Source organism: Ambystoma mexicanum, chromosome 2p, assembly GCF_040938575.1.
Source record: "Ambystoma mexicanum isolate Mex_15411 chromosome 2p, UKY_AmexF1_1, whole genome shotgun sequence".
Taxonomy (NCBI): Eukaryota; Metazoa; Chordata; class Amphibia; order Caudata; family Ambystomatidae; genus Ambystoma; species Ambystoma mexicanum.
The window spans coordinates 1,196,891,776-1,196,904,192 of NC_090923.1; positions in this window are offsets into that span (position 1 = coordinate 1,196,891,776).

A 12,417-nucleotide genomic window follows, 5' to 3' on the forward strand; every position below is an offset into this window, starting at 1 on the left:
ACGCCCCCGGGAACCGAAGTTCGGGTCAGTAGAGAGAGTAGAGAGAGTCTAAAAGGTGCGTGTGTGCACCGGGTATGTGTGCAGCTGGTGCGGAATTCAAGTGGTAGCTGCTTCTTAGCGGTAGGTGTGGTGGTTGAGAGATCAGGAGTATGTTTTCGCTCTGGCCGGCTTTATCCAGAATGAGTGTGGCTGCGTTAGGCCAGAGGTGAACGCCTGGCTGGGGGGTGTAAAACCAGCAATGTTTACATAGAGTGATGTGGAGTGAGCGGGAGAATGTAGATATGAGAACAGTTATACCGAATGGTGTCATAGTATCTCTGTGTTCTAGTTGAGTGGTGGTGTAAGGGAGAGAGTAAGCGTGGGGTGTGGTATGATGTATGTTTTTCAAATGTTCCCTTCATTCCAAGACATAATATGTATGTCACGCAGTTCTGTGCGGGTAGGTTCGTTCGATGCATTTTGTTCGCTCTACAAACCCATCTGCTCCAAGTGTTCATCGGCTCTACATACTCTTAAGTTCTGTACACTCATCCGCTCCACTCGTTACACACACTCGTCCGTTCCACACACTCGTCAGCTCCTCATACACTCGTCCGCTCCAAATACTCCTCTGCTCCAGACCCTCGTCCGCTCCAGACCTTCGTCCGCTCCAGACACTCGTCCAGTCTACACACTCGTCCAGTCCACATACTCATCCAGATTAGACACTCGTTCAGTCGACAACGCTCATCCGGTCCACCCACTCATCGGCACAACATACTACTCGTCGGCTTGACAATAGTACTCGTCTGCTCCATATGTCCATCCATTCCACACACTTATCTACTCTATGTATTTGTCCGCTCTATGCAATCATCTGTTACGCACATTCATCCGCACCACACATTTACCCGCTTCACACACTGGTCTGCTCCACATATTCATTCGCACCATGCACTCATTCACTCCACATACACATCTGCTCCTTACACTCATCCACACTACACATTCACTTTTTTGCTCCACACTCATCCGCTCAACACTCATCCGCTCTCCACACTCCTCCGCTCTCCACACTCAGTCGCTCTCCACACTCAGTCGCTCTACACTGCTCAGCTACTTCATACGTTTCTGCAGTGTTCATATTCAGTCGCTCTCCACACTTGCTTCTGCACTTTCCACATTCAGACGTTGTTCACTCTTACCTCTCTCCACGCTCCTCTGCTCTCCACACTCGCCCGCTCGCCACACTCACCCGCTCGCCACACTCATCCGCCCTCCACTCTTATCCGCTCTCCGTGCATATCCGCTCTCCGTGCTCATCCGATCTTCAGCGCACAATCGTTTTTTTTTTCCATGTCTAAACATTTGTCCGTTCAATATAGTTCTACGCCCTCGCCCTCTTGCACTATCCAGCTGAGTTCTATGCGCTCTTGCGTTTTGTTCGCTTCTCTGTATTTGCGTGCTCGGTTATTCTATACGCACTCATCCACTCAATTCGGTCAGCCGCTCTACACATCCAACCATTCTTCATACTCATTGGCATTATTATTTTCAACTACTTCATCCGGTCACCATACTCATTTGATCATTCTAGTCATCTGTTCTTCCACTCATGCACGCTTCCACTTAGTGTATTTGTCTGTTCTATACGTTTCATCTATTCTAACCATTTCATTTATGTCATTCACTTTGTTCCCTCCTCATTCATTATGTCCCTTTCATCGGTTCACATCTCCTATGGTTCTCAATGATTCATTCCTATTATCCGTTTCACTGTTTTGATCTGTGTTACTCGTTTAGGTCTGTTTGTCTTTCTAGTTTACATTTGAGTTTATTTGGCGGTCCTTTTCTCGCTTCAGGTAGTTTGTTGGGTAGGTATTTTTGTGATGATGCTAGTTTGGTTTTAGGGGAAGAGCCAGGTTTTCAGTAGTTTGCGGAAGGACGTTAAGTCCTCAGTTAGGCGGATGTGGGGTGGGAGTGAGTTCCACAGGGTTGGAGCCAGGGCTGAGAATGATGATCCGCCTAGCCTGACTGAGTTCGTCTTGGGAATTACTAGGAGGCCGGCTGAGCTTGATCTTAGGGTGCAAGTGGGATGATAAGGTATTAGTTTGTCTTGAAGATATTGAGGTCCAGTTTTATGCAGTGCTCGATGGGAGCGGCATAAGGTTTTGAAAGCTACCCTAGGGGCTACTGGAAGCCAGTGCAGTGTTTTAAGAGCTGGCGATACGTGGTCTCTTGGACCTAGCGCAAGTAGCATTTTGGCCGCCGCGCTTTGTGCTCTTTGGAGTTTATTCAGTTGGTAGGCATGGATTCCGAGGTATAGGGGGTTCCCGTAGTCCAGTCTGGAAATAACGATTGATTGGACAGCGGAGACTCTGTTGGAAAATGAGAGGTATGGAAAGATGCGTCTAAGGGTTTTAAGGTGGTAGTGGCAGGACTTTGAGACATTGTTGACTTGGCGCGAGAGTGTTCGGTCGGATTCAAGGATGCACCCAAGATTTTTCACTATGTTGGAGGGTGTAGGTGAGTTGCCCATGGCGGGTGGCCAGGGTAGTGGGTGCGGAAGAAGATCGGTGTTGCCGCAAACCATGATTTCAGTTTTGGAGGGGTTTAACAAGAGGTGGCTTTGGGTCATCCAGCGTTCTATGTTAAGGAGGCAGGATGCCAGGTCGGGTCGGGAGTTGGGTTTCGAGTTCAGGAATTTTAGAATTAGTTGAGTGTCGTCGGCGTAGTTGTAACAAAGGATGTTGTGAGAACGAATTATTGGTGGGAGGGTGATCAGGTAGAGATTGAACAGGAGGGCGGATAGACACGCTCCTTGAGGGACTCCCGTGTCGACTGGTCGAGCTTGGGAGGTAAAGCTGGAGAGTGTCGTTATTTGGTGCCTGTTTTTGAGGAATTAAGCTCTCCATTTAAGAGCGGTTCCACGAATTCCTAGGGAGTGGAGGCGGTCTAGGAGGATTGAGTGATTGATCGTGTCGAAGTCAGCGGATAGGTCGAGAAGGATTAGAGCGGCACATCCCGTGGAGTCAGCTGTCATTTTAAGGTCGTCCCAGATCAAGGTTAGGGTGGTTTCAGTTCCGTGACGTGTTCTGAAACCTGATTGGGCGGGGTCAAGGAGATTGTTGGCTTCGACAAAGTCATTTAGTTGAGAGTAGGCGGTTCGGTCAATGAGTTTGGCAAGGAATCTGGTGTTTGAGATTGGGCGGTAGTTTTTGGGCTCGAGAGGGTCGAGCAAAGGTTTTTTAATTAGAGGTTTGACGTGTACCATTTTGAATGCTTCGGGAAAAATACCGGAGGAAAGGGAGGCATTTATGATAGATCTTGCGTGTTCTCCTGCGCAGGTGGAAGCAGAAATGTCTTTAAGGGTTGTGGCTGGGCAGGGGGACAGGGGGGATCCAGATGGTTTGCGGGCAGATAGAAGTTTGAGAAATTGTTCTGGTGATATTGGACTAAAGGATTCGAATGTTGGTCGGGTAGAGGTTGTAGCTGACGGACGGGCTGGCCGGTACGGGTGGAGGATTGTCGGTTGGCTGTAAGAGAGTCAGTTTGATGTTTAGAGTTTTTGTCCTTTCAATAGCTGTGGTGTAAAAGTGGAGGGAGAGTGAGTCACACAGTGATTGTGACGGGGTCGGGACGGTTGTATTACAAGCTGGATTGGTGAATTCGGTGATGATTTTGTGGAGTTCTTTGCTTGGGTTTTTGCAGTTTAGGATTCGGGTGTTGTAGTGGGCTTTTTTGGCTTTCCGGATTTCGGCCTTGTACAGGTACAAGTGTCGGGCCAAGGTGGTCCTGCTCTCATGGGTTCTCTCTTTCTGCCAATTGCGTTCTAGGTATTTGTAGTGTCGTTTAGTGGTCTTCAGCTCAGGAGTGAACCATCTGGGGAAAGGGCCACGGCGGGTTGATGGTTTGCACGGGGGGGTGAGTCGCACCAGAGATGCGTTGAACCATGTGTCAAAGGCCTCAGGTGTTAGTTGGTTGTTGGGGCGGCGGGTAGGTGGTGGGGACTGGAGGAGTGCCTCGGCTAGGTCCGGGGTGATTATTAGTTTTTTCCAGCATTTGCGTAGGTTCGGAGGTTCAGATGCGAGTACGGGAAGGGGGCCGGGTGAGGGGATGGCGAACGAGAGAATGAAGTGATCGGACCAGATGATAGGGGTGGGGGGCTTTAACTGAATCAGGGTGTTGGAGCTAAAGATGGCATCGAGAGTGTGTCCTTTAAAATGCGTCGGGCCATTTATGTGGGGTTGGAGATTAATTGCATCTAGACCGTCCACCAGGGCGAGTGTCATAGGGTTGGTGGGGATGTCGAGCCATATGTTGAAGTCTCCGAGAAGGGTGAGGTTGGGATGGTTTATTTGGAGGGTGGCAATAGAGTCGCAAAGGTTGTTTGCGAAATGTCTATCGTGGCCAGGGGGCCTGTAGATTATTAGGAAGGTGTGTGAGAGCGACGGGGAGAGGGATAGTTTAACGAAGAGGGATTTGCAGGATGGAATGGAGGGTTGATTGTCCATGATTGAGGCGCGGAAGAGAGATTTGAAGACGAATGCTACCCCCCCTCCTCTGGACGGACGGTTCAGTTGGGTGAGGCAGTAGTCGGGCGGAAAGGCTTCACTTGCAATTGGGCTGAAGTCATCAGAGAACCAGGTTTCAGTGATGAAAACTAGGTCTGGTTTGACAGAGGCGAGGAGGTCAAAGATGCAATGTCTGTTTTTTGCTACAGAACGGGCGTTAAATAGGATACAGTTCAAATCGGCAGGGAAGGTTGGTATCGGTGCTGGAGCGGGATTGGGCGGAGGGGGAGAAGGTGGAGGGAGAGGGGTAAAGGTTGGTGATGTTAGGGAAAAGTGGGCGAGCCGAAAGTTTTGCAGGTTTCGGGCGGGGTTGGGTGGCTGTGTGTGACAGGATAATCGGGTTTGGGGTGGGGGATTTGAGGATGGGGAGTGGGCGGTTGGGAGTTTCAGTTGCAGTTGAGGAGAAATCGAGGGAGAGGGGTTTCAGGAAGGGAGAGGTCAAGGGGGAGGGGGGCGATTGTGGGAGAGAGGTGGTGGGTCAAGACAAGGGAGGCGAGGAGAGCAGAGAGGTTGAGGGGGACCAGGAGTGTTTCCTCTTTAGTTTCTTTGCAGCGACTGGTGTGAGAGAGGGTAGGGGGGTCGGAGGGAGAGAGGGAGGCAGCTTCGGTTCTCGCTAGGGCTAGGCGTGCAGTTTTTAGGGAGGGGAAAGGGTGCAGTTGGGGGGGGAGATGGCAGGGGTATGATGGCAAGGTGGGGGATGGGTGATTGCAGGGTGGAGTGTGGTAGTGAGGGGAGCGGGCCTGGGCGGTGCTGGCGGGTTGTCGGTGTTGTTCAGGGGATGAGAGGTCTTGGGGTGAGTGGCACGCCATCGTGCCCCCCTGGCTTGGTGTTTGGAGAGGGTGATGGCAGGGATTGCGGAGGGGGGGTGGGAAGGAAGGCAGATCGGAGAGTGGAGGAGGTCCACGGGAGTTGTTTCTGACAGTCACTGGTGGAGTTGGTGCGCTCATGATTGGTGTGAGCTTTGGGTTGATTTAGGAGGGTTTTCTGATTGTAGTTCTAGGATCGGTGACTCACGCTTTTAGGTACACTTCCAGGATCAACTAGTCAAAGATTGATTGGTGCTTCTAAGCAATTGTTTATAATTCTAACTGCAATTTGGTACGCTTCTAGATGCAATTGGGTATACTTCTAAATGCAATTGGGTATACTTCTAAGTGTAACTTTCTCAGGGAGGTTATTGGGCGCAATTTCTAGATGCACTTGGGTACACTTCTAAGTGTAATTCGGAACACTTTCTAAATTCAACTTTCTCAGGGAGGCTATTGGGCGCAGCTTCTAGGTGCAATTGGGTACCCTTCTAAGTGCAATTGGCATACACTTCTAAGTGCAGTTGGGTACAGCTCTAAATGCAGTTGAGGACACTTCTAAATGCAGTTGGGTACACTTCTAAATTTAGGTTTTCAGAGAGTCTAATGTGCGTGATTTCTATATGCAATTAGGTATACTTGTATGTGTAACTTTCTCAGGGAGGTTATTGGGCGCGACTTCTAAATGCAGTTGGGTACACTTCTAAATGCAAGTGGGAACAAATCAAATTGAATTTTCACAGAGAGGCTACTGGGCGCAACTTCTAAATGCAATTGGGTACACTTCTAAATGCAAGTGGGTACACTTCTAAGTCCAACTTTCTCAGTGAGGCTATTGGGTACAATTCTAAGTGCAATTGGGTACACTTCTAAATGTAAGTGGGAACAATACTAGAATCAATTTTCACAGAGAGGATATTGGGTGCAACTTTCAAATGCAATTGGGTACACTTCTAAATGCAAGTGGGAACAATTCTAAGATCAATTTTCACAGAGAGGCTATTGGGTGCAACTTTTAAATGCAATCGAGTATACTTCTAAATTAAGCTTTCACAGAGAGGCTGTCGGGCGCAACTTCTAAATGCAATTGGGGACACTTCTCAGTGCCAGTGGGAACAATTCTAGATTCAACTTTCTCAGACAGGCTATTTGGCGCAACTTCTAAGTGTAATTGTGAACAATTCTAAATTCAGCTTTCACAGAGGGGCTATTGGGTACAACTTCTAGATGCAATTGGGTACGCTTCTAAGTTCAATTTTCTCAGAGAGGCTATTGGGTACAATTCTAAGTGCAATTGGGTACACTTCTAAATGTAAGTGGGAACAATACTATAATCAATTTTCACAGAGAGGATATTGGGTGCAACTTCTAAATGCAGTTGGGTACACTTCTAAATGCAAGTGGGAACAAATCTAAATGCAACTTTCTTAGAGAGGCTGTCGGGCGCAATTTCTAGATGTAATTGGGTACACTTCTAAGTTCAACTTTCACAGAGAGGCTATTGGGTACAGTTCTAAATGCAATTATGGACACCTTTCACATGCCGGGACAGAGTTTCTGAGTGTAACTATAATGGATTTAAGTTGTTGATGCTGCGTTAGAGGAGTGGTAGGGTAGTATGGCCTGAAGTAGTTGCTTCTGACCCCGCCCTTGCCACACTTACTTGTTGTTGGCTTCTTGCTTCTCCTGCGGATACCTGCAGATACGATCTGTGGAGTCGTCCTTTGCCTCAGGTCCTTAGCAGCAGGGGCTGCCGGGCAGAGGGCTGCCCTGGGAGGTGCAGTAATGGCCTGAGATAGGAGGCTGGGTGGCCAATCAGGGACAGGTGGGCGGGTCGGGAGGCGGGAGGGAGCGGGATCAGGAAGAGGGTGCGGGGAGGCAGAGGAAGGCAACAGGGGGTACGGGGGTTTGGGGGCTTGGAAAAGATTTACAGAGGGCCCAGATGGGCTACTGGGGCACTGCAGGTGTTGTAGTTCACTCTCCGGCAGACGGGTCAAAAAGATGGGCGCACTTTTGCAGCGACCCGCTAGGTCTACACAAACACGGTCCAATCGACCAATCGGAGCGCGATGGGCGGGTCGGGAGGCGGGAGGGAGAAGGATCAGGAAGAGGGTGCGGGGAGGCAGAGAAAGGCAATGGGGATACAGGGTCTTGGGGGCTTGGAAAAGATTTACAGAGGGCCCAGATGGGCTACTGGGGCACTGCAGGTGTTGTAGTTCACTCACCGGCAGACAGGTCAAAAAGATGGGCGCACTTTTGCAGCGACCCACTAGGTCTACACAAACACGGTCCAAGCGACCAATCGGAGCGCGATGGGCGGGTCGGGAGGAGGCAGGGAGCGGGATCAGGATGAGGGTGCGGGGAGGCAAAGGAAGGCAATGGGGGATATGGGGGCTTGGAAAAGATTTAACGAGGGCCCAGATGGGCTACTAGGGCACTGCAGGTGTTGTAGTTCACTCACCGGCAGACGGGTCAAAATGATGGGTGCACTTTTGCAGCGACCCGCTAGGTCTACACAAACACGGTCCAAGCGACCAATCGGAGCGCAATGGGCGGGTCGGAAGGCGGGAGGGAGCGGATCAGGAAGAGGGTGCGGGGAGGCAAAGGAAGGCAATGGGGGATACGGGGGCTTGGAAAAGATTTAACGAGGGCCCAGATGGGCTACTAGGGCACTGCAGGTGTTGTAGTTCACTCACCGGCAGATGGGTCAAAATGATGGGTGCACTTTTGCAGCGACCCGCTAGGTCTACACAAACACGGTCCAAGCGACCAATCGGAGCGCGATGGGCGGGTCGGAAGGCGGGAGGGAGCGGATCAGGAAGAGGGTGCGGGGAGGCAGAGGAAGGCAACGGGGGATACGGGGGCTTGGAAAAGATTTACAGAGGGCCCAGATGGGCTACTGGGGCACAGCAGGTGTTGTAGTTCACTCACCGGCAGACGGGTCAAAATGATGGGCGCACTTTTGCAGCGACCCGCTAGGTCTACACAAACACGGTCCAAGCGACCAATCGGAGCGCGATGGGCGGGTCTGGAGGCAGGAGGGAACGGGATCAGGACGAGGGTGCGGGGAGGCAGAGGAAGGCAACGGGGGATACGGGGGGTTCGGGGCTTGGAAAAGATTTACAGAGGGCCCAGATGGGCTACTGGGGCACTGCAGGTGTTGTAGTTCACTCACCAGCAGACGGGTCAAAATGATGGGCGCACTTTTGGAGCGACCCGCTAGGTCTACACAAACACGGTCCAAGCGACCAATCGGAGCGCGATGGGCGGGTCGGGAGGCGGGAGGGAGCGGGATCAGGACGAGGGTGCGGGGAGGCAAAGGAAGGCAACGGGGGATACGGGGGCTTGGAAAAGATTTAACGAGGGCCCAGATGGGCTACTAGGGCACTGCAGGTGTTGTAGTTTACTCACCGGCAGACAGGTCAAAAAGATGGGCGCACTTTTGCAGCGACCCGCTAGGTCTACACAAACACGGTCCAAGCGACCAATCGGAGCGCGATGGGTGGGTCGGGAGCGGGATCAGGAAGAGGGTGCGGGGAGGCAGAGGAAGGCAACAGGGGATACGGGGGCTTGGAAAAGATTTACAGAAGGCCCAGATGGGCTACTGGGGCACTGCAGGTGTTGTAGTTCACTCACCGGCAGACGGGTCAAAATGATGGGCGCACTTTTGCAGCGACCTGCTAGGTCTACACAAACACGGTCCAAGCGACCAATCGGAGCGTGATGGGCGGGTCGGGAGGCAGGAGGGAGCAGATCAGGAAGAGGGTGCGGGGAGGCAGAGGAAGGCAACGGGGGTTGCGGGGGCTTGGAAAAGATTTACAGAGGGCACAGATGGGCTACTGGGGCACTGCAGGTGTTGTAGTTCACTCACCGGCAGACGGGTCAAAATGATGGGCGCACTTTTGCAGCGACCCGCTAGGTCTACACAAACACGGTCCAAGCGACCAATCGGAGCGCGATGGGTGGGTCGGGAGGCGGGAGGGAGCGGGATCAGGACGAGGGTGCGGGGAGGCAAAGGAAGGCAATGGGGGATACGGGGGCTTGGAAAAGATTTAATGAGGGCCCAGATGGGCTACTAGGGCACTGCAGGTGTTGTAGTTCACTCACCGGCAGACGGGTCAAAATGATGGGTGCACTTTTGCAGCGACCCGCTAGGTCTACACAAACACGGTCCAAGCGACCAATCGGAGCGCGATGGGCGGGTCGGGAGGCGGGAGGGAGCGGGATCAGGACGAGGGTGCGGGGAGGCAAAGGAAGGCAATGGGGGATACGGGGGCTTGGAAAAGATTTAATGAGGGCCCAGATGGGCTACTAGGGCACTGCAGGTGTTGTAGTTCACTCACCGGCAGACGGGTCAAAATGATGGGTGCACTTTTGCAGCGACCCGCTAGGTCTACACAAACACGGTCCAAGCGACCAATCGGAGCGCCATGGGCGGGTCGGGTGGCGGATCAGGAAGAGGGTGCGGGGAGGCAGAGGAAGGCAACGGGGGATACGGGGGCTTGGAAAAGATTTACAGAGGGCCCAGATGGGCTACTGGGGCACTGCAGGTGTTGTAGTTCACTCACCGGCAGAAGGGTCAAAATGATGGGTGCACTTTTGCAGCGACCCGCTAGGTCTACACAAACACGGTCCAAGCGACCAATCGGAGCGCGATGGGCGGGTCGGGAGGCAGGAGGGAGCGGGATCAGGACGAGGGTGCGGGGAGGCAGAGGAAGGCAACGGGGGATACGGGGGGTTGGGGGCTTGGAAAAGATTTACAGAGGGCCCAGATGGGCTACTGGGGCACTGCAGGTGTTGTAGTTCACTCACCGGCAGACGGGTCAAAATGATGGGCGCACTTTTGCAGCGACCCGCTAGGTCTACACAAACACGGTCCAAGCGACCAATCGGAGCGCGATGGGCGGGTCGGGAGGCGGGAGGGAGCGGGATCAGGAAGAGGGTGCGGGGAGGCAGAGGAAGGCAACAGGGGATACGGGGGCTTGGAAAAGATTTACAGAGGGCCCAGATGGGCTACTGGGGCACTGCAGGTGTTGTAGTTCACTCACCGGCAGACAGGTCAAAAATGAAGTGGTGATGAAGTGGTGTTCTTCATGAGCATCACATACTGGATAAGGATAGAAAAAAGGGAAGTCCCATAGAGAATGGCGTTAATGTGGCAGCGACCAGCCTTTTTTCAAGAGGATCTTGAAAAGGTGCAGAGTGCCCTATGGACCACAGGCCCCTGTGATGTACGTTTATTAAAGGGGCTAAGGGACATTAAAATAAAGCTTAAGCCAGGAGCAATTCTAACCCGAGCAAAACAGTACCCCATGTTTCGAGAAGCAGATGAAGGTATATTTCAGCGCTGATGAATCAGGGGATTTGGTGCTATCAGAGATGTTGTGCAATACCTTGGCGTATCCGATTAAAAAAATCTAAAGGGGGGGTCAAGGAGATTTATTCAGGATATGAGACCTCTTAACCAGATTGTAGATGGTGTCCAGTCAAATGATCTAAACCAAAAGGATTGAATGCAATAGTTGAGGATACATTTGCTCGAATAACAATAGTTTCGAAAAGTCATTTTTGAGAATCATTTTTGATCAATATATCTAATAATGAGTTGCTCCTTAATTTTGTATTACTAATAATAAAATGTTTATTGTACATATGTGTATTTTATGTTTCATTTATGTTGCATATATAACATATATTTAATGTTGTATTAGTAACATAGTTAATGTTGTATAAGTAACATAGTTAATGTAATATATAAACATTAATATTGCAATTTTAAATAAATATATTAAATATATTAAACATTTGCAAACTTTTTCAAACATGTTTACTTTTCTAACAGTAGATGGTGCTGTTGGATTACTTATTGTAGTATCCAAGTCCGTTTATATTTATTCTCAAGCGGCCAACGTATAACGTTCTTTTTTCCTGGACGGGTTCCTATCCGTACGTGCTCTCAATTTTTTTTACGGATCTGCTTTTTTTCCATGTTGGAGACTTTTTTTTCTATGGAGATGGTTTTTGGGATGGATTTTTTTTTCGGGAATGGATTATTTCTACGCTGGATGGATGCTTTAATCGGATTAACAAACTCTTTTCTGTTGGAGTTTTTTTTCTGGATTGGTGTTTTTCTAACTTTTCTATGGATTTTGGACTCGGATTATCGATTGTTCCTGTTACGGATGTGTTCATTATGGATTTCTTGATTTTGGGGAGTTCACTTGGATTACAGATTTGGTGATTTTGGTAAGTTTTTTTTTTTTTTTTTTAGCATTTTAAGTTGTAAGAAATGGCTTCAATGGCTGCAGTAGCATTGCTTCCATCGATTCGAAATTGTTCACTATGCTCATTGTTTCTACGTAATCTCTGTATTTTTTTTTTTTAATGAGTGTTTTCCAGTGAAATTGTTTGTGCTATTTTTATTTCTTGTGATGTTTGCTCCATTTTAAGGTGATTTACGAAATGCTATAAATTTGGATTATTTATATTGAATTCCTTGTTTATTTTGCTATGCCAACCATCCTGGATATTGTTCGTTCTTGGCCAGTTTTCTTTTACCGATCGGTAACAGTTCCAAATTGTAATTAGGTATTTTGCTTTTCTCCTTTTTCCTTTTCTTGTTAGTTGTCCAATCCACGTGTTTTCCAAATAATCCATTAAATCTGCTAATTCGTCCTCATTTACAGTGAAATATTGTGTTGCAATCAATGTCTCATAATATGTTATAACTTTGTCCTTTTGCAGAAATGCCAATGCATAGATTTGTTTGATTTGATGCTGAAAGTCACTGTCTTCTATGTATTTTGTTCTTAGGCCTAACTTGTATTTTTCTCCATATTGCTTGTCCGAAATGAAAGAAACATCCTTGTATGCGAGTGTCAAGGTATGTTTTTTCAAAAGCTTTCAGTTGACCTTGTTCAAAATCCATGATTATTGAATTCAGTGATTTATCTGGCAATGATTCCTTGATTTTTGTATATACACATCTATATAGTTCTTCGGTTTTCCCTGGCATTAAAACATAAATTAAAGGTATTACTGTTCCATTGATTGTACCG